The 25,486-nt window shown below is 37.1% G+C and overlaps 1 protein-coding gene across 1 annotated transcript in view; it reads left to right on the top strand.

The window, feature by feature from the left end:
• The first annotated feature begins 8,064 nt into the window (after window positions 1-8,064).
• The window catches only part of LOC106070301 (ataxin-2 homolog), a 42,321-nt gene continuing 24,899 nt past the window's right edge, over window positions 8,065-25,486 (top strand). Inside the window, exon 1 of the mRNA XM_013230167.2 lies at window positions 8,065-8,494. The gene's annotated coding sequence lies outside the window, so the exon portion shown is untranslated. The remainder of the gene's footprint in view (window positions 8,495-25,486) is intronic.

The following is a 25,486-nucleotide window of genomic DNA, read 5'->3' as shown; positions in this document are numbered from 1 at the left end:
GATTTAGTTATTTTAAAATAAGTCCTGTTTCACACCATTTTCTAATGGGAAGTGATCAGACAGCTGGGGATGCGTAGCCACGGGAAAAACTGCATTCCTCATTAATCTTCGGACTCGAAGACAAGCTTATTATTATTTTAAAATAAAATCTGGTATGCCCTCTACATATATTGTCACACCCAGGGCAGACCTAACCATGACCTAACTATTGTTCGCCGGTGGTCGATTTATATTCTCTTTTCACCGTCTACGTCTGTCTTTCAGTCTCAAATGTGTATGCCGTGGCTGTGATCTCCAGCTGTCTCGTTCCGAGTCAGCCTGCAGCTAGGTGCTCTCGTCTATGTCAGTTAAAGCAAGTTGGCGCCAAAGCTGATCTTTAAAAGCGTTTCCATGGGGCACCTCTGTTACGTCGACCACTTTTCAGGTCACCAAAAAAAGACTGCCTTTGACATACGTTCGTCCCCGTACGGAATACTGGCTCTGCCCAGCCTAACTGTCAGGCTTATATGAAGAATATGCTGTCCAAAAATGGATCTATAAAAGAAATGTACAAATAAAAGAACATTTTAAAATACAGAGTTTGTGTGTATAGTAGGTTATATGTAAAACTGCTACCAGACAGTAGCCTACTTTGCATGGCTCTAGACAGATAGATCTAGGTAGATATGGGTAGATATCTATATGTATAGTTTAGTTTATGAGTTTGTTGTTCTATCAGGTGCGTTTGTTTATTACTCGCAAATTTTATCTCATAAATCCCCATTCCCCCCCTTTTTTTGTTGACTTCTTTTCTGGACTAGCCACGCGCAATTTTTGTCTGATTTCGATAGGGACAAGTTCGAACCGAGTTTTGTCATCAGCTCTACCTTCACCTATCCCTTGTCTGTTGAACCGTTGGGGCACCACACACGATCTATCGACCGTCTTTCTCCATTCCTCTCAGTATTTTTATTTTGCCACGGAAAAAATCTATTTCAATGACAGGCCCGTCCATTCTTGTATGTTGTCTTTCCCATTGCTTTCTCTGCCTCTTCTTCTTTTTCCTGATACTGTTCTCTAATGGAAGGTCTTTGTGAGCCTAGAGGACCTTGTGATATGGAAATAAAAAGTTTTAGTTTGCGTTTTTTGATAGGTCATCGTGGGGGCTCAGTTGCTATTGTGATTCTGTTTAGATTGTCAACAACATCTAATATTTCAAACTGTAAGCAAAAAAAAAAAGTTCTAATAATTAAAGAAAATGTTATTTTTTATGTTATACTCAAGTTCAAGAGGAAATTTCGACGTAAACCTTATTTTTCTTTTTATTTTTTATTTCGAATTTGCTAAACTCCTTTCGCAGAGACAGTTCAATCGGTAAGATGTAAAGCTTTAAAAGTGTAATTAATTGTACTGCTTCAATTTGTTCATCATCTGTACATGTATCTGTTATCCAAGCTACTTTTTGTTTTTATTAAAGATATATCGTGCTGATTGTCATACACTCTCTAGATACTCTAGAAGCTATGGAATGGTCCATTCGGCTGTCAGAATTATTTGAACTAACGTCTGTATTTTATAAGATAAGATAAGATGTGGTTTATGTCTTGCTTTATCGCCGTTGACACTAAAGTTGGAGATTACAGTTTCTTATAGCCTCTAGCTTTAGGGTCGTAGTTCATAAAACACACACACACACACACACACACACACTGCAAACAAACAAAAACACAAAAACATAACAGAGCAGAATGGAACTATACATTTTAAACAAATATACGACTTGAAATCGAACACTTAATTCCTCCTTAATTCAACTCATACCACCACATTTTTCAAGTACATTTTCTTTCCCTTGTTCGATACCAAAAAAAAAATCAGTTACCAATAGTTAATTAACTAATTGCTTAATCTTAAATATTGATTCTTGTTTTGTCAGGTACAAGAAATAAATGTGGAGAATTTCAACCTGATTCGAGATTGGGTGTGACAGAAATAACGTGTACAAACATTTGTACCAGACAGACAAAGTGAGTTGATATAAGCTTTGTCAAAAAAAAAAAAAGGCTTTCTTTGTTTCAAATGTTTGGGTGTTACTTTAGATTTGAATATTATTACATCCCAACTTGAACCTCCGCAAGACTCTCGGCAAGACGGTGCGGAAAATGCGGCTGACATAGTTCGAATACTGAGCCTTCAAGATCATAGAAGATCATCGAGGCGCATACCACATGACCAGCACGTGACAACAATCACAGACACCAGTTTATGTAGTATCCTTTTGTATTGGTTTTAGACGGAGTGGAAAAGGGGCATTTATGGGACGAAAGCTAAGCAAATATAAGTGAATTGCATAAAGATTTTGGTCAGACTGTAACAGTAGGCTAATTGAATTGACGCTTGAAGTCAATGTTCACTGCTAACAGAAAGTCGATTTTCAGCGGACTCGGATTTCTTGCCCTCTTATCGTAAGTTTGTATGCTTGCATACTAATGCCACCATGTTAAATATAATTTTCATTCAGAGTAAAGCAATAAATGAACAACTTGATAAGATCTTCAAAGCGGAAGTCGCTAGTTTATAAAATTTAGCGATCTTATGCACAATATCAACAGATTGGAACGCTATTTGTGACCTCTTAAATGTGATGGCCAACTTCTTGATGCTTTCGACCACTTCACATAAATGGACTGCTCAGCGTCTGTCTAGAGAAATAGAACACCGTCTCGCTAAGCGCTTTTTGCTCGCCTCCAATTGAGAGCAGGAAGGAATAGGTCTTTTAGCCGACCAACAAAAATCTATGTCTATAAAGCAGTGGTCCTCACCACACTTTTGTATGTCCCTTGAGACCTGGGTGCACTATATGAGGAATGTAAGGCTCCTCGGGCGCTTCCATCATTCCATCAAAGGTGCCTTCGCTCAATAATGGGCATACGCTAGTAGGACTACCTTACGACTTCTGTTGGATGCTTGTGTGGACAAACACCAGGTCATTTTCTAGGCCAGACTTATGGCCCACACATAGGTTCTGAGCACTTCAATGTTTAAACTTTAAACTCACAGGGATGGGGTACATTAGGGGGCACGTTTTCAATTGGCAAATGTGAAATTGATGTCAGAAGGTGTATACAATTTTTTTCACAGCATCAATTTAATATTGTAAGCAATAATAATATCGCGATCCGTCCTCATAAGCAACCAATATTTATTTACTTTTTTCCCCTTCTCTTTTATTATGTAATCATAAACACAACAAACATGTAATTATAAGTTCAAGCATGTCGGCCTAATCATAAACACAGATAGCATGACATGTTTTTATAATACCTCTATTCAAGTCAGAACTTCATATAAGGTGGAGTAGAACCTAACGATTTGTCTAGAAATTTAACAGTTGATGTATATCGCTGAAAAAAAGAATTACTAGCTCGTTGGCCACATGGGGAAAACTCTAGTACGTTGACCATCATAATTTTTCAAATAAAAAAATATATGTAGATTTGGCTTGAGAACTAGACTTTGGCCTAGATCTAGAGCCTAATCGGATTTTAAAGGACTATCGCGTTCGGGAATTTCCGAATGTAAGGCATTATTGATTCAAGAGTTTAATAAATGATTGTTCGGGAAAATTTTCCGCATCATCTTCTAAGTCTAGATTTAAAGGCCTATAAAAATCTATAATTGAAATTATTCAATAAAGAAAACATGGCGTAGTATACCGATAACTGATTTGTTTATTAAACGTAAAGATGCTTTAAGTTTTTTGAAAGATTATCTAAGCTTTCCTTATGTTTTTAAGTAAATCCAATATAGATTACATCTAAATCTAGAATAGATCTCTAGAGTTCTAAATCAGAAGTCTAGGTATATTTTTAGATGTTCATGTAACAATGTCATGAGTTCGATACCCGCTTTGAACATTTTGAAGACTATTTCATTATAATTTAAATTGAAGTATTGTCTTTTTAAAATGTTTTTCCTTGTTTTAAATATCCACCTAGCCAAAGTTAACTGTCATTGTTGCTCTATGGAGTATAAGAGGCCAGACGTTTAGAAGTCAAGTGTCTTTCATTTGAACTGAACATTAAACAAAAAAAAATAATTAAAATCTCTTTTAAGCTTCAAAGACGAAAACTCCTGGCAGCCACAAAATCATTTCCCCGGATCTTTCATCTCACTAACCTATATAAGAGCTAACCAGAATATAGTTTCCTGCCAAATTAGGTCGAGTTGATTTGGTTATAAACACTTGAGGAATGCCGCCCCTGTTGCCACCTCTCTTGCCCCTCCGACTTTTTTTTTCTTATGAGTTCCATCGCCGTGACATCGTCTTCTTTTACGAGCACCACCGCTGAGTCTGACTGGAAACTGGGTTTTTGCTTGCACTGTCTGAGACGTGAGGGAGAGAGAGAGAGAGACACCTGGTTGCTATAGCGATAGTAGACTTGTTCAACTTTCTGTTAAGGTGTGCAAAATGAACTTCTTGTCTTCACCTGAAACAACCTTCGACGCCACAGTTAAGAAAAAATAAAGTCTTATTTCTCTGAATATGAAGATGTATGAACTAGTCAACGGCACGCTGTTAAGTGCACAGATCTAAAGACAATGCTGACACATGTATATTTTTGCGGTTTGGTAGCATAAGCTAGGGGTTTAATACATTTTAGATCAAATTAGATATAAGAAATGCCAGGTCAGTAGCCGTTAAAGTAAAAGGCCCCTCGTAATGGAATGGGGGGGGGGGAGGCTTGTCAGACTGGGCTGGCGTGTCTGTCTTTCATTTCTGCCTTAGCGCCATTTCAACACTGCAAACAGGTTGATCTTGGCGCCAGAACACCACGGTAGCCTTCTGAAAGTGTGATTCCATTTCCTCACATGGACATTCTCACTTGGTTGCCAACGTTAATTTAAGGTCAAGGACAGATTCGTGGGATCCTTGGAAAAACCTTACAGTCTAGACATCAGACGTCTGAAGTATTTTATAAAATGCATATCATATGCAGTGTCTATTTTTAGGCCTAACAATATTTTCACGGTCTAGCGATTCCGTCAATGCGAGTTAGGACTCTTATTTGGGTCTCAAGGTCTCAAATGTGTGTCCAGCGAGAGCTCCCCATATGTTTTTTTCAGAGGACTTCTGCTCCAAGCTTCTTTCTTCTCTGCCAGTGAGGGCACAATGGCGCCTGATTTGACCAGACATCTTCAAAGCCCTGAATGTAGGCTACTGCTACAGACGCTCTAAGGAGACTGCAACGAATTTTCTTTTTGACGCATCCTGATCAGTCAGACCTTGTTCAATTATTTTTACAACTTTGAGATGTTTAAGAATTTCACTGGCCCATAATTATTTGTTGATTGACTTCAAATGAAATGAAATCATGTGTGGAATTTTGAGACCGTCAGAAAAAAGCCTTATATATATATATATATATATATATATATATATATATATATATATAGAGAGAGAGAGAGAGAGATTATAATAATAAATTAGCAATGTCAAAAAAAATCTGGTCTGAAAAATTGCAGAGGGCTATGGGCTTATTACGTTACGTTGATAAAAGGGGGAAAAAAAACACATGATATATAACTACATTGAGAAACATTATATCGTGATTTTAAAAGATAGAAAATAGTATGGTTTATATGGAAACATAACTGCAGCCATTAATCGTTAAAAATAAAAACTATTTTTAAGAACCTCGCTTATAGAGAATGAAATTACATTATTTTTTTTAAAAAATAAATCATAACTGTACACACGATACTCTCCTGGTCTAGTGACTTAATGCGTCAGCTCTCCTGATCGGTAACGAGAGTCACCACGCGTCAGCATAGTACAGTTTCCTATAAAATAATATTAATTAATTTCAAATAATTGATTAGCCCCTCCCCCCTCCCCTTTTCAACATCGATACATCTCATTGATCAGTCTTCTTGGAACTGTCAGGTAGAGTTGAGCTTTCCGCTCTTGGAACTCTAGGCCAGGAAAAGTGAACAAGAGGCTCCCTCTCACCGGCCTGAATGAGATCAGTGTACACTGTTCTGTTTGGCGGGGGGTCAGACTCGTGGCCAGAGGCCGAGCACACCGGGACCCCCGCCATTTTCCTTTTCTATACCAGGCTAACTGTGTAGGACACGCCATTTATTTTACGGCCCATTGAGGAACGGTGCCTGGATTGTGACAAGTTGTGGGTGTTTTTTTACCATAGGATACAATGAGGACGCTCTCGCACCCCCTTAGGCACCCACAGGGGAGTCTGGTTTTGCTACCCTTTAGCCTAATTATTTCCTCCAACGAGCGTTTCCACCCGGGTGCTACAATGAGGCATACTAGCATGCCCGGGCATTGATAAGTCAAAGAACTAGAAAGTGGGGGGTACTGTAAACTTTTTTTTTTTGGTTACCTCAACTGGCCTTGGTGGGAAAAAAAAGTCTTCAAAAGTCTTTTATTTTAATGACAGGACAAAAATAGTTTTGTTTCCGTGCTAGCTCTCTCTCCCCTCGCCCTGGAATCATAGGCACAGGTGAACCTCAGAGGGGTAAGCCTACTTCTCCATTCTGGATCTACCAGTGCACAGGTGAAAAGAGGAAACGCGGGAGAGTTGGCAGTAGGCGGGCGGCTCGCGCGCAGCTTACAGCGCAGGCCTTTGTACTTGCTATTGATCTTTCATACAACACACCGATATCGATACCGCCCACACAGACTGCACGATGCATCACAAGGGACATAATCTGAGCAGTTTGCAGACGCAGCCTATTTTATTTTAAGTCGAATATCATATTTCTATGTTGTTGTTTTTTTATAAAATCTTCTCGTATACTTTAAAAATAAGATTAATTGTTAGATTTATTACTAAATTTAGCTAAGACAAGTAAATGTGACGATTCAGAGGCACTTACCCGGGATGACAAATACTATAATAATTGTCAAAATAATGTTAAGAAAGTATTAGGAATCTAAAAGAATACTCGCGGGCGAGGACAGCAGCGGAGGGGTGCAGTATTTCATGTCCACGCAGTCCTACGCAGTCCTAGTTTTGATAGTCACATCCAGCGCAGACATAACCGTTGTCTGCGGAGGTCAGTTTAGGTTATCTTTCTACCGTCTACACCAGTCTTCAGCAGTAGCTTTCCTTTTTGGTCTCAAATGTGTATCCTTTGTAATAAATCTCCAATTGGACACCGACTACTCTACAAAAAAAAATGACACTGTACATCATATTCTTATTCAAAATATCTCAAACTAATATATGCTTATGTAACTTGTTATAGTACCTATTTCATTCACTTATATTTAGCACTCATGGACATTTATAGGTGGGGGCTAGAGAGGCTGAATAAGTAAAGTTAGGCCCCATTAACAACGGTTCGTCCACACAGATGCGAACTGGCTATATGGGCATTCGGGCAAATACGTGGGCCGGTACCAAAATGGCCCGTAGGGCCACCGAAAGGGCCGCATGAATGTCACTATGAAACGTATGAAACTCTTTATAAAGTTATATGACATTCTCTTATAAAGTGGCCATTTGAACGTCGTGTTAAAAAATTCTTGCAATGACTCAACAGTGTAATGATAATTTAATGTAACACGTTTTTCGAAACAGTGTAATAGCCTACATCCGTAGACAGTGATACTAGTAGGCTCCATCCTTCTAGGACTTACAAACTTTGCTATTAAATTGCAACATAAGGGCTCTATAGTTCTTTTAAAGATTATATATATATATATATATAGTCCACTGTATGCATAAGTACCGTTATCGATACATTATCAAACTTATAATGGTTTTGAGGACAGGTAGACCTAGAATTGGATGCCCATTGTATTATATACAATATGAGGGCAGAATTATATAAAAATGCCCGGGCCGATTTTGACACCCAGTCCGCCACTGTGTCCACATCTGTAACAAGTGTTGATCAAAAAGGGGAGACCATTTTCTTTACCAGGTAGATGTGCTGAAAGATGAAATGAAGATATCGATACTACGATAAAATTACCTTGTCGAATACGCGTAAAATTACGGAGGTGTGGCTTCCCTTTCCTCTCCCCCCCCCCTCCCCTCTTTTACTGCAGTACAACTTGGAGGTTAAGAAAAAATATTTGGAAAGGGGGATGAAAAAAAATAAAAAAATACGTCAAGCTCTTAGACAGTCGGGAGGAAAAATATACCTGAATAGATTTGGAAACACACACACGGGAAAGCGTTTGGTGATATTAGCGTGTGGGACTGTGTTCTACACAGCGTTGAAAGTCTTGCATCGCATTCAGTTTTAACTTGATCTGTTATAAGATCATTGTTTTGGTTGCATGTCGCGATGTTCTTTTAACACAAATCATCACATCACGTGACTGTTTTTTTGGATAATTACTCTGAGATCTATGATCTATTGCTAATCAACATGACCAGGCTCGAGCCGCTGTGAGTGACTTGACAGTAGTGTGTGTGTGTTCCTCTCTCTCTCTCCCAGGAGGATTCATTCGTGGCGGAGGATGCTAGTATCGGAGAAGGTAAATAATGTCCTACTTTTTAACTCGACCGCTTGTGTAAACATTTCACGTGAGGCCTTGATTTAGAAAGGTCTAGATCTATGCCCCCCCCCCCCCTTTTGATTCGTAGCTTACTGTGATGGTGAGTGAGTAACGATAGTGGAGGGTACGATCACGTGCAAAGGTCACGCCTGACAAGTGTGTGACAAATGGTGTTAATAATGCCTTTATCAAACGACTTTGTACCTATTGATAGATTAGTGATTAGACTTTCTGAGGAGAAGATCTTTTATGGTATGAAAGGACGAGCTATGTACATGGCCGTATGTAAATATAGATCTAGGTAATACAAGCTATAGCTTAAGGCCCCCAAGAAATATTTAACACTCATATATAATATCTTGGTTTATAAAGGGCCCCAAAAGTCATCCGGCACTGTGTATGTCAGTTCAATTTTCGACTCAAATGTTTATAAAACAACAACAAAACTAACAAACAAACAAACAAACAAACAAACAAAGAACAACAACAATAAAGCCTGTATTAACGCTGTAAGTTATCAACACCAACTTCTGGATTTATTTCTCTTGAACCATTCTAGTAACGGCTTGTTCTCATTGAAGTACTACATTGACCAGACACAAGTCATTAAGCTCTGTGGCGTGGCATAAAGTGGGTTTCGATGTCCAGTGCTCCTCTGACCACTTAGTTGAGACAAACCGCTCTGTATTTTTTTCTAAAGGAGATTACAATTTGAAGGAGAGAAATCTTCTTCATTTTTGTATATGTTTGTTATGAATCACAATGCTTTTACATTTTACTAGACATGGAGTGCATACATTTATTATATTTCTTTTCATTGTATATGCACTATGTAGATACATATCCTGCCCTATTCATACTAGCACCTGTTTGATTGAACTTATCTTAAGTAAATATTAAAATGATAACATTGAGTCCGGTTTAGAGAGGGAGAGAACTAGAGAACAGTAATAAAGAAATGTTACAATGCCCATATCTTTTGTCTCCCTTTGCAACGCCTCCCCCTATTTCCAACCTAATAATAATTTTAATGTACAGAACAGACTTTTAGTACAAAATAGACTATAGAAGTTTTTGTTTGACATTTAAGTTGAATGGCTGTTTGTGACGTGATAACCTTTGATCCCATGACCTTTCCGTTTGTGAACTCTAGAGGTTAGCAGTCTACTCACAGACTGACTACTCTATTGTGTCCCCTCGTTTTATGATACATTCTAGTTCTAGATATCCCCCCCCCTCCCAACCCAGCAGTTTGTTCCACTAAGCCCTTCCTGGTATCTGCCTTCTGCTAACAACATGATCATAACAGTTACAGGGCGAACCGGCCTGACCTCTCCACTACAAGTACCCCCCCCCCATTTATTTAGCCTTTATCACATTTACATTTAAATGGATTGCTTCAAGTTCCCATTTCCCATTGAATCCACCCTCTACGCTTTCGTCTGTTGGTCCATTACCCGTGCATGTGATAATACTACATCATTAAAGAGAGGGAGATACTAGGGCCTGGGTATCAATTAAAGAGGGAGATACTAGGGCCTGGGTATTAATTAAAGAGGGAGATACTAGGGCCTGGGTATCAATTAAAGAGGGAGATACTAGGGCCTGGGTATTAATTAAAGTACGAGAAAGGACACACACTTACCCAGAAGATCTATGCCGTATACTACCGGATGACTTTAGAACTGTGAATCAATATTATCGTGCTTAGCTTCAGAACTGCGAGAGTCAGTAGACTATAAAGATGCGCCAAAATATTAGGCCTATTCGTCAACAAAAAAAAGTCAAAGTCAAAAGTCAAACAATGATATTTCCGTTGGTAGCTTCTTTGGATAATGTACCAGCGATTACTGGCCAATTATAAAACATACATATAGGAGACTATGTAGCTTTATTGTAATTGTCCATTCTGTGGTTCCTTTCTGCTTGAGTACATCTTTATACTTTACTAGCATAATACCAGCTCCTTTCCATTATTAGAGATTCCCACTATAAGCTAAACAATGTCAAGGACGAAAGACTGTGTTTCAATGCTGCCAACTAAATAAAAAGCTACAAACGGAAGAGCTTAAAGAATTTCATTCTGCCCGTGCTAACAAGTGCTCACAAAACTCATCTAACGTTTAAAAACACATAGCTTATCAACACTTTTTTTTATTATGTACACCGGATACACCAAAAAGAGTGCTTTTTATGGACTCGCCACCATGTTTGAAAATTCACACTATAACATTATGCTTTGAATCACTTTCACATAGGTCATGTAGACTGTTAATGAACCAGTTCCTTCCAACTCCTACTATCTTCAAACTACCTAGAATGGGACTCACTAAACATTTTTAGCGGCCCGGAAAAAGACCCTACTAGTTTTGTTTGGAATGTCTGTCCGTCCGTCCGTCCGTCTGTCCGTCCCGTTTAGATCTCGTAAACTAGAAAAGATAGTGAAAATCCGACATCATAATATTTTAGACCTTTCAAAGTTCTGATGCAACGGCTAATTTTTTTCTTTTCTGAAAGCGAAAAATCTAATTTTTAAAATCACTTTTTTTTTCATAAAATACACCACTTTTGCAACTATTTACTATTAACAGTAACCAAAAAGGGAGGCTCTTTAGTAGAGGAGGCGACTATTTGCCATATTTTTAACACATTTATGCAAATGGTTTTAGATTTTTTGTCAAAAAAATAATTGTTGTTTACATTTGTATTGCTAAGTTAAGTAAGTTCTGTCCTACTAACTGCTACATTTACCCCCAAAAAATGTTTACTTTTTTAAAAGAGAAATCTATTTAGTATGTGCTACAATAGAACTATAGCATAGAACACTTAACTAAAGGATTATTTTTTTTACGGAGATGTTTATTTAAAAAAAAATTTTTTTTTGAGGATTTGAAAAAAAGATTGACACTTTACAAAACAATTAGATCAATTAGATATTCATTTTAAGACACCAGTTAGACCACGTTCACATTTTAACTTCACATTCACTTTCACCTTTCCTTTGGTCTGCTGGACCGCTGGGGCACCACACAAGATCTGTCAACCTTCTTTCTCCATTCTTCTCTGTCGTTTGTCTTTGATAGAATTTCATTCTTATGTTCTTTCTGAAAATATTGAAACCTGCCCTTTTATCTGCCTGTGTGGACCACTTTGGGGGCCGATTTTGAGTTTGTGTTTCCACACAAACTGTCTTTGTAACCTTGTCGTTTCTCGATGTTGTGTTCGCCCCAATCTCTTTGACCAGCCTCTTTTACGCCAAATTTTAATTGTCTCGTTAATTTGTACGTGAGGCTAATAGGCCAAAACAACCCGTTTGGCTACGGCTTTGGTCACCTAACATTCAGGCTTTGTTATCTTATTATTATTAGAATGCTTTGAACTATAAGGGGCGCGGTGGCTGAGTGGTTAAACGATTAGCTTCCGAACCTAACCAATTCCAACTTCTATCAGGTCTCTTTATACCAGTCTACGTTGTTTAATCTTGATATTGTCTGCATACAAACCAACTGGATAATGGCCGTGAAAATTTGGTCCTTGAAACATTTGAATCGTTTAAAACAAAAAAAGATTTAAAAAAAAATGTGTTTTGCAAAAACTGAGAACGAATAAAAGTCTAGCAAACGTTTGTCGTGACACGTGAAGATACAAAGTCTAGATTTCAGTGAGATGACATTCAAAAGGTCAATCAAGTAAAAAGTCAGGAATGATTTGTCGGTGCGTTACGTAGTGTCAATGCCGTGACGTCCTGCGATTGAGTTATTTCATTGACAAGTCTTCTACTGCTGTACTTGATCTCACTCGATGTTTCAGTTTTGGGTTGGTTTCACGCTTCAATGAGCACGCGCGTTTTATTTATAGATTCCTGAGAGTTAGTGGTGGGAAAGAAAGGTTTACTTACAGACCGGAGTGTGTTGAGAGCAGGGGGGAGTGGGGTAACGTCTACTTGACAGTGAATCCAAAGGAATTGAGCTTTTTCCCTTTTTTACCTGAAGTATATCAATTTAGTCAGTCTGTATGACTTATATCAATGGACCTCATTCACCAATCGTAAACAAACAACATTTAGCCACGTAATTCTCTAAATCTTCTATACAAATTACGATCTAATTTTTAATACACAAAGGCTATAACGTGACAGTTTTTTTTCATTGTTTTATCAGTATTATCACGTGACTAAATGTTGTCTGTTTACGATTGGTGAATGAGGTCCATTTAGTCAGTCTGTATGACTTATATCAGTTTAGTCAGTCTGTATGACTTATATCAGTTTAGTCAGTCTGTATGACTTATATCAGTTTAGTCACACTGTATGACGTATATCAGTTTAGTCAGTCTGTATGACGTATATCAGTTTAGTCAGTCTGTATGACGTATATCAGTTTAGTCACACTGTATGACGTATATCAGTTTAGTCAGTCTGTATGACTTAGTTTAGTCACACTGTATGACGTATATCAGTTTAGTCAGTCTGTATGACTTAGTTTAGTCACACTGTATGACGTATATCAGTTTAGTCAGTCTGTATAACGTATATCAGTTTAGTCAGTCTGTATGACTTAGTTTAGTCACACTGTATGACGTATATCAGTTTAGTCAGTCTGTAAGACGTATATCAGTTTAGTCAGTCTGTATGACGTATATCAGTTTAGTCACACTGTATGACGTATATCAGTTTAGTCACACTGTATGACGTATATCAGTTTAGTCAGTCTGTATGACTTAGTTTAGTCACACTGTATGACGTATATCAGTTTAGTCAGTCTTTATGACTTAGTTTAGTCACACTGTATGACGTATATCAGTTTAGTCAGTCTATATAACGTATATCATTTTAGTCAGTCTGTATGACGTATATCAGTTTAGTCACACTGTATGACGTATATCAGTTTAGTCAGTCTGTATGACGTATATCAGTTTAGTCAGTCTGTATGACTTATATCAGTTTAGTCAGTCTGTATGACGTATATCAGTTTAGTCAGTCTGTATGACGTATATCAGTTTAGTCAGTCTGTATGACGTATATCAGTTTAGTCAGTCTGTATGACTTATATCAGTTTAGTCAGTCTGTATGACTTAGTTTAGTCACACTGTATGACGTATATCAGTTTAGTCAGTCTGTATGACTTAATTTAGTCACACTGTATGACGTATATCAGTTTAGTCAGTCTGTATAACGTATATCAGTTTAGTCAGTCTGTATGACTTAGTTTAGTCACACTGTATGACGTATATCAGTTTAGTCAGTCTGTAAGACGTATATCAGTTTAGTCAGTCTGTATGACGTATATCAGTTTAGTCACACTGTATGACGTATATCAGTTTAGTCACACTGTATGACGTATATCAGTTTAGTCAGTCTGTATGACTTATATCAGTTTAGTCAGTCTGTATGACGTATATCAGTTTAGTCAGTCTGTATGACTTATATCAGTTTAGTCAGTCTGTATGACGTATATCAGTTTAGTCAGTCTGTATGACGTATATCAGTTTAGTCAGTCTGTATGACTTATATCAGTTTAGTCAGTCTGTATGACTTATATCAGTTTAGTCAGTCTGTATGACGTATATCAGTTTAGTCAGTCTGTATGACGTATATCAGTTTAGTCAGTCTGTATGACGTATATCAGTTTAGTCAGTCTGTATGACGTATATCAGTTTAGTCAGTCTGTATGACGTATATCTGAATGTTCGAAATCTCCTACTTCCCATTCTCGCATCAAGCTGAAACTTTACACAATTATTCATTGTCGATGGCAGCACAAGAATCAATAAAAAATTAACCATTTAGTTAATCAATTACTTGTATTTAATTAATTTTGTTCTATGCGGAAAGGCGAGGGAATTAGATCACTCGATAAAATTTCGAACTAGCAATGAACTAAAAAAACAACAACTTCTTTTATTATAAATACTTGAAAAGCTCAGTGGAAAAACATGTTGGCCTCACATCATGGTGGCTCGAGTTTATATTCTGACTAGTGCAGGTTTTTTTTTTTAATTAAAAAAAAAGGATTTTGAAAATGCAGCACGGAAAACTTGTTCCATATGATTGATAACATGATTGATAACATGATTGATAACATGATTGATAACATGATTGATAACATGATTGATAACATGATTGATTCTAAATATTTGATGAAATTTCACTCAATATAAGCGAGATTTTTTATATTAAACATGTTCCTTATTTTGCAATGTGGTCTCATGTGGTCAAACGGTCTTATACGCATCAAACAACCGTTGGACTCCATTTAAATTACAACAGTTTAATACAGACTGGTAGATATATATTCAGTTTATATTGGTACTAGCTGATTAATTATAACTTGGGAAAGTTTCCGAAATCGGAACCATTGTGCAATGTAAAATATACAATTCAAGACAGTCATTTAAATGCACCGATGATTGATACAATTTTAAAACTATTTTCATATTTCTGCATTTTGATTTTGATTTCTGGTGCGGGCGTCACACTCGACGAAAATTTAAATACCTGAATCTTACTACCAAATGTATTACTCAGAAATATTCACCGCGTTTTTTTGCTCCGTTGTGACATAGCTACTTAAGTACTTGAGCAGTACTACATGTCCTGGTTAAGAAAACACCGCTCAATGCGCTATGATCCAATCTTTTTTTTAATTTTTGGGTAGGGGTGGGGAGGGGGGCCGTGGGAGTGATGTCTAGGAGAATTTTTCCGTCTGCAAACACAATTTATCAGGGATTCGAGTTCAAGTTCCCTTAATAGGGAGCCAAGCGGTTTATACCACTCAACCACACATATTCAAAAAAAAAAAAAAAAAAAAAAGCTCCTCTCAACGGACGGGTGAAACATGTAGGCTATTGGACTATTTTATGTGTGTGTGTTTGTGTGTGTTTGTGTGCACATCATAGATCACTACCATGAATTGAGTTTCTACGTTAGTTTCCTTAGGTATAAGGTGAAAGCATCGCCGGGCAAAACTGACAAAACATGGTGAACCAAACAGCGTTGTAGGTAAAAACATAGTGGGTGAAAACATAGTGGGTGAAAACATAGTGGGTAAAAACATAGTGGGTGAAAACATAGTGGGTGAAAACATAGTGGGTAAAAATAAAGTGGATATATGCTTTTTTTTTGTTGTTCACCGGACTAGCCTTTATACTCCCAATGTTTTGTCCCATACATATCGTCTGCCTAGATTTCTACCGCCTATATTTTCACCCTAGATCCTTCTATTTATTGCCAAGAATACTTATTTATATTCTGTGGCATTTTACGTCTCGAGAGACGATCTTTTCCCTTTGCAACTTCTTGTGTGACTAAAGAGGCCAATCCTTGATACACAACTGCGATCTCAGGTTGGCCATATGTAATCACCAGGCGCCGTTGCATTTTCACCCTTCTTTCTGCTTCTATTGTATATGACATCTGCAATCCGTGACCCTTTCTTTATGCTCTCTCTCCATGTGGATCTATCCAGTGCCACCTCTTCCCAGCTGCTAGTGTCCATTTTGAAGAGCTTCATGTCGCGTTTGCATACATCCGTATAACGTAAAAGTGGGCGACCAGCGGCTCTCCTGCCTTCTATTAGATCGCCATACAGAATGTCCTGTGGAAGTCGACCTACTGGCATTCTACGAACGTGGCCAAGCCAGCCAAGGCGTCTGCTGCTGATAACAGAGCGGATGTCCTGGCATCCTGCTCTTTGTAGCACTTCCTCATTGGTTATCGTATCTAGCCACCTTATTTTAAAGATCCGCCTTAGGCATCGGAGGTGGAAGACATTCAGCTTTTTTTCCTGCCTGAGTAGGTTGACCATGTTTCACTTCCGTACAGCAAGGTGCTCAACACACAGGTCCGGTAGACTAGGGCTTTAGTACTGCTAGTCAGCAATATGTTGTCCCAGACTCTTTTCTGCTACCGTGACATGGTGGCCATTGCCTTGGCTATCCTGTTGTTTATGTCTTTATCCAGTAGAGTGTTGTTGGATATGATTGAGCCAAGGTAACAAAAGTGATCAACAATTTCTAGTGGTTGGCCATTAGTGCTTACTTGAGGTGCAGTGTTTGTGTTTTGGACAAGTATCTTAGTCTTGCTTTGACTGATGTTTAAACCGAACTTCTGGCAAGCAGCAGATAGTTTGTCAACCAGGGACTTTAGCTGAATATCAGAATCAGCCACAATAGCTACATCATCAGCATACAGAAGTTCCCTGATGAGTAACTTCCTAACCTTGGTTTTTGCCCGCAGCCTTGTTTATATTACCCTTCGTACATATTAACTATTAACTTACCAAAACCCATGCAAACACATACCAAAAAAAAAACGATAACTATAAGTATAACTAGTCCTCATGATTTCTTCAAGAATTTACTACCAAATTGAAGACATTGTTACAAAACTAATTAACACAACTTATACAACAAGTTAGATCAGTGATGCTCAACCTTATTCGACCTGCGGGCCATTTTGACTTTCGAAACATGTGTCGCGGGCCACATCAACAAAAAGGTACGAAAAATGAAACCGAAATTCACCTGAAACTATTTGAAACTATTGGATTTAGTACTTACATTAATTAATGGGATAGTTAAAGTCTATCATTTTTTACGCGTCTTAAAAGTTAAAATGGTTCGATTTTTCTACTTAAAATGTGAGCAACATTGTAGCTACCTTTACCACCAACTTTTTTTCTTGTCTCTTTTCGGCAAATATTCTCATCGGTCCTGCAATCTCTAGGCGTAGTTTAACCAATCTTTTAGACGCGGCTCAAACCAAGAAGGTCCTCCTATTTGTTCTATAATGTCACTGTATATGTTGTTTTTTTGTTTGAAACAGCCAAACTTTCTTTACAAAACAAATATGTTGGCTTATTATCATGTTCCACAAAAAAGATCCATTCACTTTAACTGGTAGATTCTACATTCAGAGTTCCATTTCATAGACTCATAATGGCACACTAGTTAAAGGTCATGGTATCAATCCATCACAGAAAAAGGGAGGGCCCAAACGAAGGTAAAAATACATTTACAACTCCTTTTAAGGGGGGAGGATTTTCTACTTTTTGTGCCGACGTTTCGGCGGGCCGGATGGAACTACATCGCGTACATCCGTACTTTGGGCATCACTGAGTTAGATGATCCCCTACCAGTTAAAATACACTTATTCTTGTATTATAATAATTTATTTTGAAAAATTCCTATGTTTAATATGACAACATTTAGGGGTCAGAATTGGTTCAGACATCAAAATAAAATATTTCACGGCGAGTTCTTAGCTTGTTTTAAGTTGTCTGTTTTTTTTTAAAACGTAAACCTTTTTTTGTTTTATCATAAAATCACACACATGTGTGTTAGATGTACATTTACGCCAGGCAGTAGATCTTTCCTTGATCACGCACTGCAAATGTACGAAATTTGACGCAAACTCTTGTGAAAATGGGGCGGGGGAAGAATCAGTTTTAGTTGAATAGCCATTTCATATTTTTGACAGGTGCACAGTATGTTTTCTTACAAAAGTTATTTTAACACTTTTTTTTTTCGAAGGGAAAAGCCGTTTTTGCATTTTGGGCTGTTTGTCAGTTCATACGTCAGTTCATCTGCCCCTCGCGTATAGATCTTATGAACTGTGTTATTAAAATCCTGGTTTCACCATCGCCTTCATCCTGGTCCATAGAGTTGCTGCGGCTACTTTTGATCTTATCAAAGCAAAAACCTTTTTCTTTTAAAAATGAAGTATGCATATTGTATGCACATAGACAGAACCATTTTTTAAAAACAAGTTGAATAAAATTTACTTGTGAGTGTTTTTCTTCCGGTGATCTTGTGAGAATCCATTGTTGACATACTTACATATATATTTGTAAGGTATGATAAAAGTGACCGTTAGAAAGGCCAGTTAAGTGTTATATTTCCTATTCGAAGTCTATGCTGCCCTTGGTTCACACTAGTTTATTACAGAATTTACAAACATCTATCTGTCTATAATTCTCTTCGTGGCCCAACCATGCAAAACACAAGGGTGGAAAAAGACATGGAAAACTCTTTTATTTCTGCAAGTCGGACTAGAGTTACCCCACGTAACTTTCGTGGTGACAGAGAGCACGGCTCAGAAAAAATAGAGGGGGGGGGGACGTATGCTACCGCCGCGGGTCGGTTCGTATTGTAATAGTTCTGCTCTGGAACCGTCGCTTATGGTACTACAACAAGAGCATGGGGCATAAGTTTCGCTGTTTCTTCTCTGAAAAAAATGTTTGATTCCTGTACGAGGCTCTCATCAATCGGAGGCCCTAGGAGGCTGCCTAGTTTGCCTATGCCTAAGGCCGGCAATGATCGTTTTATCGTCTTTTTTTTGTTCTATGTTATAAGATAAGATAAGATCTTAAAAATCAAAATGGTAACAAAAAAAGCATATTACTGTGTGTAACAACACTTGTGCCAGATGTGACAACATTTAGATGGTATGATGTGTTGTTATGCCGGGGATTTTACTTGAATTCAATAGTTAACAAAAATGACGATCTAGACTCACAAATTAACGATTCTTTGATAAAACAAAACTCTGGAACTTTATTAAATACAACGTAAGTACAGTTTATGTACAAATTACAAATCATGAAACATATTACAAAGGCTTTTCAAACAGAGCTCCTAGAAACGTGACTGACTACAAGAACATTATTTTATCGACTAACTTTTACTACCGCCAATTCTCTGGCGCTAACTCTTTTCAAAAATGTCTTTGTTTAAATTCAAATCAACCAATAGATTTCAAACATACTAATTACGTCCCTTGGGTAAATCCTGACTTGAAAGTCAAGTGTCTAAATTTGAGGATTAAATCCCGAGACTCATGTCGAGGGCTTATATTACTTTCAAAAAGTGAAATGTACAAACAATTCTATAATGTAATCTGTGACATATTACCCCCCTCTCCATTTAGCATTTGTATGGTAATAGAAATGCGTATAATACACAAAAAATTGTTATGATACTACAACTCATTTGGTTAGTACTAATGTGGAAATGTGTACATGGAAAAATATATTGCATATGAACAATTGACATAGAAAAAATAATTGTGATAGTACATGACAATCTTCTGAGAAAATAGTACTCAATGTGATCAATCTCAACATGTGTGAAGCAATGAAAAATTCCAATTGTCTGTCATGTATCTGTACTATTATAATAGGATATATGCAATAATATTCGACCTGAAATAAAATACCTGAAATAAAATGCACATGATTTAAAAATTAAGATGTCTGATGCATGTCATATGCAAAGATGCTGAAACATAATAAACAAAGTATCTTGAATGAGTGACTTTCCTCAGTAGGTTGCTTGGTGCTGAAATAAATACAACATCTGATATAGAACTCCTGTGGAAAAAATGAGTAGACAAATTAATTGATTAAGTACAACTGAATACTGTTCTTCCTTGACGAGTATGAATGATAATGGATCAAGTGACACTACATATGCTATAGTACATATGTAAAGTAGAAATGTTAAGTTCGGAACCCTTCTGAATTGCCGTCATGGATGTGTGTACGCGTTTTCTAAACTTGAAGAAAAGGTCTTTCAGTTTATGAAGCTGTTGTCTCCATGTCATAATGATCTCACAGATAATGTCTGATTGAACCGCGTTTGAGTTTGGTGAAAATAAGAACTGTCCGAAACCAAAACTCAATTTTCTGGTTGATGAACTTTGATGCTGTAGAACAATGGTAGCGGAATGCTTTGCATTATAATGTTCAATAGAGCAATAACTGAACATGTCTGAGTTCAATCGGTCGATACAGCAATGATGAAGAAGTTTATTTGTTCCTTTCTGAAGAAAAGTTGCCCCTTGAGTGGACGGAGGATGAAACTTGGTGTTGTCAATGTTGTTGCTCTCTGAGTTTCTTTCAAACTGCAGTACTGGAAATGTTTCAGAAACACTGGTAAAGAAATCTGCATGGTCTGGAAACACTTTAGTGTCCTTCACTTTCTGTAGTGCTATGTCATTCAGAGTGATGACCTTGGGAATGTCAATGTTATTTGATGTTGGTAATGAAACATCTATCTCAGGAATGGGTGTTGATGATGTTTCTTCTTCCTCAGGAATAGTTGCTAAGCTTGTAAAATGTTCATCTTCTGCTTTAATGTCTTCATTATCTGTTTCATGGTAATGTTCAAACATATGAACATGAAATACTCTGGTAACCTTGTTGACATTGATTTCATAAAGCAGGTTGGAAATCTTTCTGGTGATGGTAAATGGACCTTGCCATTTGTAGAATAGCTTGTTACTCCAATCTGGTAACAGTAAATTGACTTGATCTCCTTGAGCAAAATATCTTGATTTCATGTGTTCATGTAATATTCTTTGACTTTCAATGTTCTTGGTTGTAATGGCTTCTTGAGTTGACTCACATTCTTTCAAATGAGGAATACTTGTATGAGTGATAGAGTCAAGTTGCATAGTTTTTCTTTTGTCTGGTATAGCCAAAGTTGATTGAATATAAGTATCTGCTTCTGGTTCATGAGACTTGTCTTGATTGTAGCAAAAATGTTCAATGCATATCATAGTATTTGATGCAGATGTAGTCTTATTCAAGTCTTGATGTATGAAGTCATCTTCAATGGTTAGGGATGGGAAAGTATTAGGCAGGGATGGGCTTATATTGTCAGGTAGGGATGGACATGTAGTAACAGGTAGGGGTGGACATGTAGTAGGCAGTGATGTCCCTGTAGATTTGCTTGAGTCATGATGCCTAGATTCAATGTTGTTAATTCTGACTTTATAGTCTGGTTCATTCTTTGTTTTAGTTATGTTGCTTTTCTTTTGAGTTTGTTTCTTCTCACAATAATCATATTGACAATGGGAACAATTATTAATGTATTTCTTGACATCTTTGGTCAGGCTAGGCCAATAATATTCTTTGGCAATTCTCTTCTTAGTACTTGTTACACTCATATGTATGGTTTCATAAAACTCATGCTTGGCTTTGATTATTTGTTGTCTGTACTTCTGTGGTACATATATTTGTTCAATTACATTGTACTTGCGGATAATATACTTCTTGAGAAATCCATCTTCGAGATATGCTGTACGCTTTCCTAATTGAGTTTTCTGGTATATTCTTGTTAATGTTGCATCATTCTTTTGTTCAGCTTTGAATTCGGTATTTTTCAATTCTAATAATTCTTGTTTTAGTTCTTGCCGTCTTCTGTCGTTTTCTCTGTCGAACTCAGCTAATTTATTATCAAACCATCTTTGTGTTCTTGTCTTTGGAGACATGTTGAAAAATATACCAACTTGGAATGTAGAAATATAGTAACGTTTTGAATATAGCAAATCAATGTTAGTTATGCCGTAACTGGCTATAAAGTATAACTTTGTTTTACAGTAGAAGTACTACTGGAGTCGTTGTGTTCTAGAGCTGGAAGCCGTATTTAATTTTTTTGTTAGTTTCTTGTATTGGAGCAAAATGTTCAATATCTGGATTTTGGCTTTATCTCAGATATAATAATAATATAATGAAAAAGTTCTTGAAGCCTCAATTTGCTAATAAATTCTTGACAGTAGACTTGTAGTTACTGGAGTCGTATGATTGATATATAGATCTATTGAGCCGATGTACTTTTTACTGGTTTAACAGTTGGTTAAATCTGGTCTTCTGTTTACTTTGTGCTGCACAAATGATTATTTACTTCTTTATAATGCCAGTTATTTGATTTACTGGTCTTTTTTATAATGCCAGTTATTTGATTTACTGGTCTTTTTTATAATGCCAGTTATTTGATTTACTGGTCTTTTTTATAATGCCAGTTATTTGATTTACTGGTCTTTTATATTGCCAGTTATTTGCTTTACTGGTCTTTTTTATACTGCCAGTTATTTGCTTTACTGGTCTTTTATATTGCCAGTTATTATGTATATTGGTCTTATTCCTTTTGCCAATTACATATAATAATAGATTTCGTGAGTTAGACGTAACTCTAACGAAAATCTTTATAAAAGAATTATCGATAACCAACTGACCTGTTAAACACAGAAATTCTGTCCTCCGTTAAATAAGAATGAAGTTCCTTTGAAGAGTTTAGAAATTGGTCCTAGATCTTGAATAAATTTCGTTAAAAGTTGTCCATGAACTTTTATTCGTCGGAGAGTGCCAATGTAACAACACTTGTGCCAGATGTGACAACATTTAGATGGTATGATGTGTTGTTATGCCGGGGATTTTACTTGAATTCAATAGTTAACAAAAATGACGATCTAGACTCACAAATTAACGATTCTTTGATAAAACAAAACTCTGGAACTTTATTAAATACAACGTAAGTACAGTTTATGTACAAATTACAAATCATGAAACATATTACAAAGGCTTTTCAAACAGAGCTCCTAGAAACGTGACTGACTACAAGAACATTATTTTATCGACTAACTTTTACTACCGCCAATTCTCTGGCGCTAACTCTTTTCAAAAATGTCTTTGTTTAAATTCAAATCAACCAATAGATTTCAAACATACTAATTACGTCCCTTGGGTAAATCCTGACTTGAAAGTCAAGTGTCTAAATTTGAGGATTAAATCCCGAGACTCATGTCGAGGGCTTATATTACTTTCAAAAAGTGAAATGTACAAACAATTCTATAATGTAATCTGTGACACTGTGATATTAATCGTGATAACTCCCAATAGCGATGTTAATTTAACGTTAGCCTGCTGAACGAAGCAATACAACTCTGTATGAAATGGGAATATAACTTATTAATGACTCAAACATACAAACACCATGTCAGGCACAGTTTGATGCCGATGTATTTTAAATAAACATATCCCATGATTCTCGTCGAAATCAGGTAACTCAGCGGTTACCAAAATGTTCGCGATGGAATCTTTGAAGCTCCTCGCAAACATACTAAATTCGTTTCAGATCCATAGTATCTTTCCTTTGCTAAATACATAAACATATCTAGTTTGAGAACCACTGAGGTACGTAATGCAAACATTTCCAGACAATTAGGCAGATGGCCAGGTTTCTTGCAGCAATGTAAACTACAGATAAAAAAAAACAAAGATGTTTTGCTGACTCTACTGATTGCAAACTGGCAGCCAATGAGTTTCGACTTTTTTTTTGTTTTTTTTGTTGATAATATTGGCCAGGAGATCATTACCAGCAAGTGGTCAAAGTGTGCAGAGCAGTCTTGGCATGGCTTATGTGCACGACTTAAAAGACAGCGAAAAGGATGAACTAGCAGTGTCTGCTTTGGCTCTAGATAATTCTGATTAACCGTTTTGTAGGTTTTATAAGAGTATGACGTTTTTTTTTCATATATCGTGATTATTTCGTCCTAGCCCAAACGTCCTGCAGTGCGACATTGGATAGTAAATGGCAGCAGGGCCGGTCTTAAGAATTGCAGGGCCCAATTTAATGGATGCTTCTGAGGCCCCTCTTCTATTTTTGTTTTTACAATAGCATCTAATAGTTTTAATTAGATCATTATACCAATATTTGTTATACAACATACACATTAAGCAAATCAAACGAATAGGTGCCAGTGGGTTAATAAAGGTTACATCAATCGTTAGATGGCACTACACTAAATATGTTAACCCTTGAAGTCCTACATCTTTAAAAGCATGTGCCTATAGCCGTGAGTGATAGTGATATGCTTAATGTAAATTGCGGGCATCTGCCAGGAGTGGTGCCCAATAGGAGGAATCGGTCTAGAGCCGGCCTTGGCTGGAAGTCCGTAGAGCATACGGTCATTCGATTATAACAGTTCTTGATAGGTCAAATTATTTCATTCCGTTCATATATTTTTATTTTAAAAATTATTACATAAAGCAAAAGATTATTGCTTGCTAAAATGTTTTTTTTTTAAAAGGAAGACATCATTGGTGTAGTTTTTTTTTTTTATATTTAAGACACATTGTGCGTTCTACTGTAGTGATGCCTAAACTACAATCCGTGGACCACACCCGGCCCATGACGCATTGCGAACTGGTGCAGCAGGTATAATCAGGGCGCATTTACATATAAGAAACACAAACAATAGCTTAAGGCTTACAAGAAATATTTAGCACAGACTTATAATGTCTGAACTTATAAAGAGGGCTCCTCATCTCAAATTGATTAGGGCATTTTCAAGCCTAAATATGGCAATGTGCATAGATATCCCGCAGAGCTTCTCTTCGATTGAACTCGACGTTTATATGTGTGTGTGTGTAGGCCTATTTATGTGTGTGTTCGTGTGTTGATGTGGCCCTTGACACGCGTTTCGGAAATTGATTTGACCTCTTGGCTTAAAAAAAGAAGGTTGCACATTATTTCTCGGCTGTCCAACGAAAACTGATATCGTCCAAACTTAGAAGATAAACAATGTCTCTTCATGTCAAGGGAAGCCAATGCTGCCTTTACCGCCCCTCTAGATTTTTTTTTCAAAAATATATGTTTTTAGTAAAATCAAACGGAATCACGTGAGGTAATTGACACGTCTGTTTGACGGGAGTGGGGGGGGGGGGGGGGACAAAGTGAATGAAGAATCGGATATTTAATTTTTAAGCTCACCTTCTCATTTAGTAATCCCAACCCATGGAAACAACCTCATTACCGAGAGATTACACCGAGCGGTTACTGATAACTGGCACAGACTAAAGGACATCTGGAATATTGATCACTGACTGCGAGCACGCACTGACACACACACACGCACACACTTACTCCGCCCCCCCCCCCCCCCACTTTTCTAAAAAAAAAACACAATGACGGTCACATAAATTAATCAATAAAAAGATATTTATAAATCGCTGAAATCAATGGGGATGATTGTTTTTGTCTGCATCTAGAATGTTATCGTCTGCACAATATGACGTATTTTAATATAATATACATGTTATACATTTCCCTACACTACAAATGGCTGCCTGTGAAGTAAGCACTACTTACGGTATTAGTACCGGATTTGAACCCTGCTCTCTCCTTGCG

This window comes from Biomphalaria glabrata, chromosome 12, assembly GCF_947242115.1.
Source record: "Biomphalaria glabrata chromosome 12, xgBioGlab47.1, whole genome shotgun sequence".
In the NCBI taxonomy this organism is placed as follows: Eukaryota; Metazoa; Mollusca; class Gastropoda; family Planorbidae; genus Biomphalaria; species Biomphalaria glabrata.
Note: the sequence above shows the minus strand (reverse complement) of the source record. Positions and strands in the feature narration are given on the sequence as shown.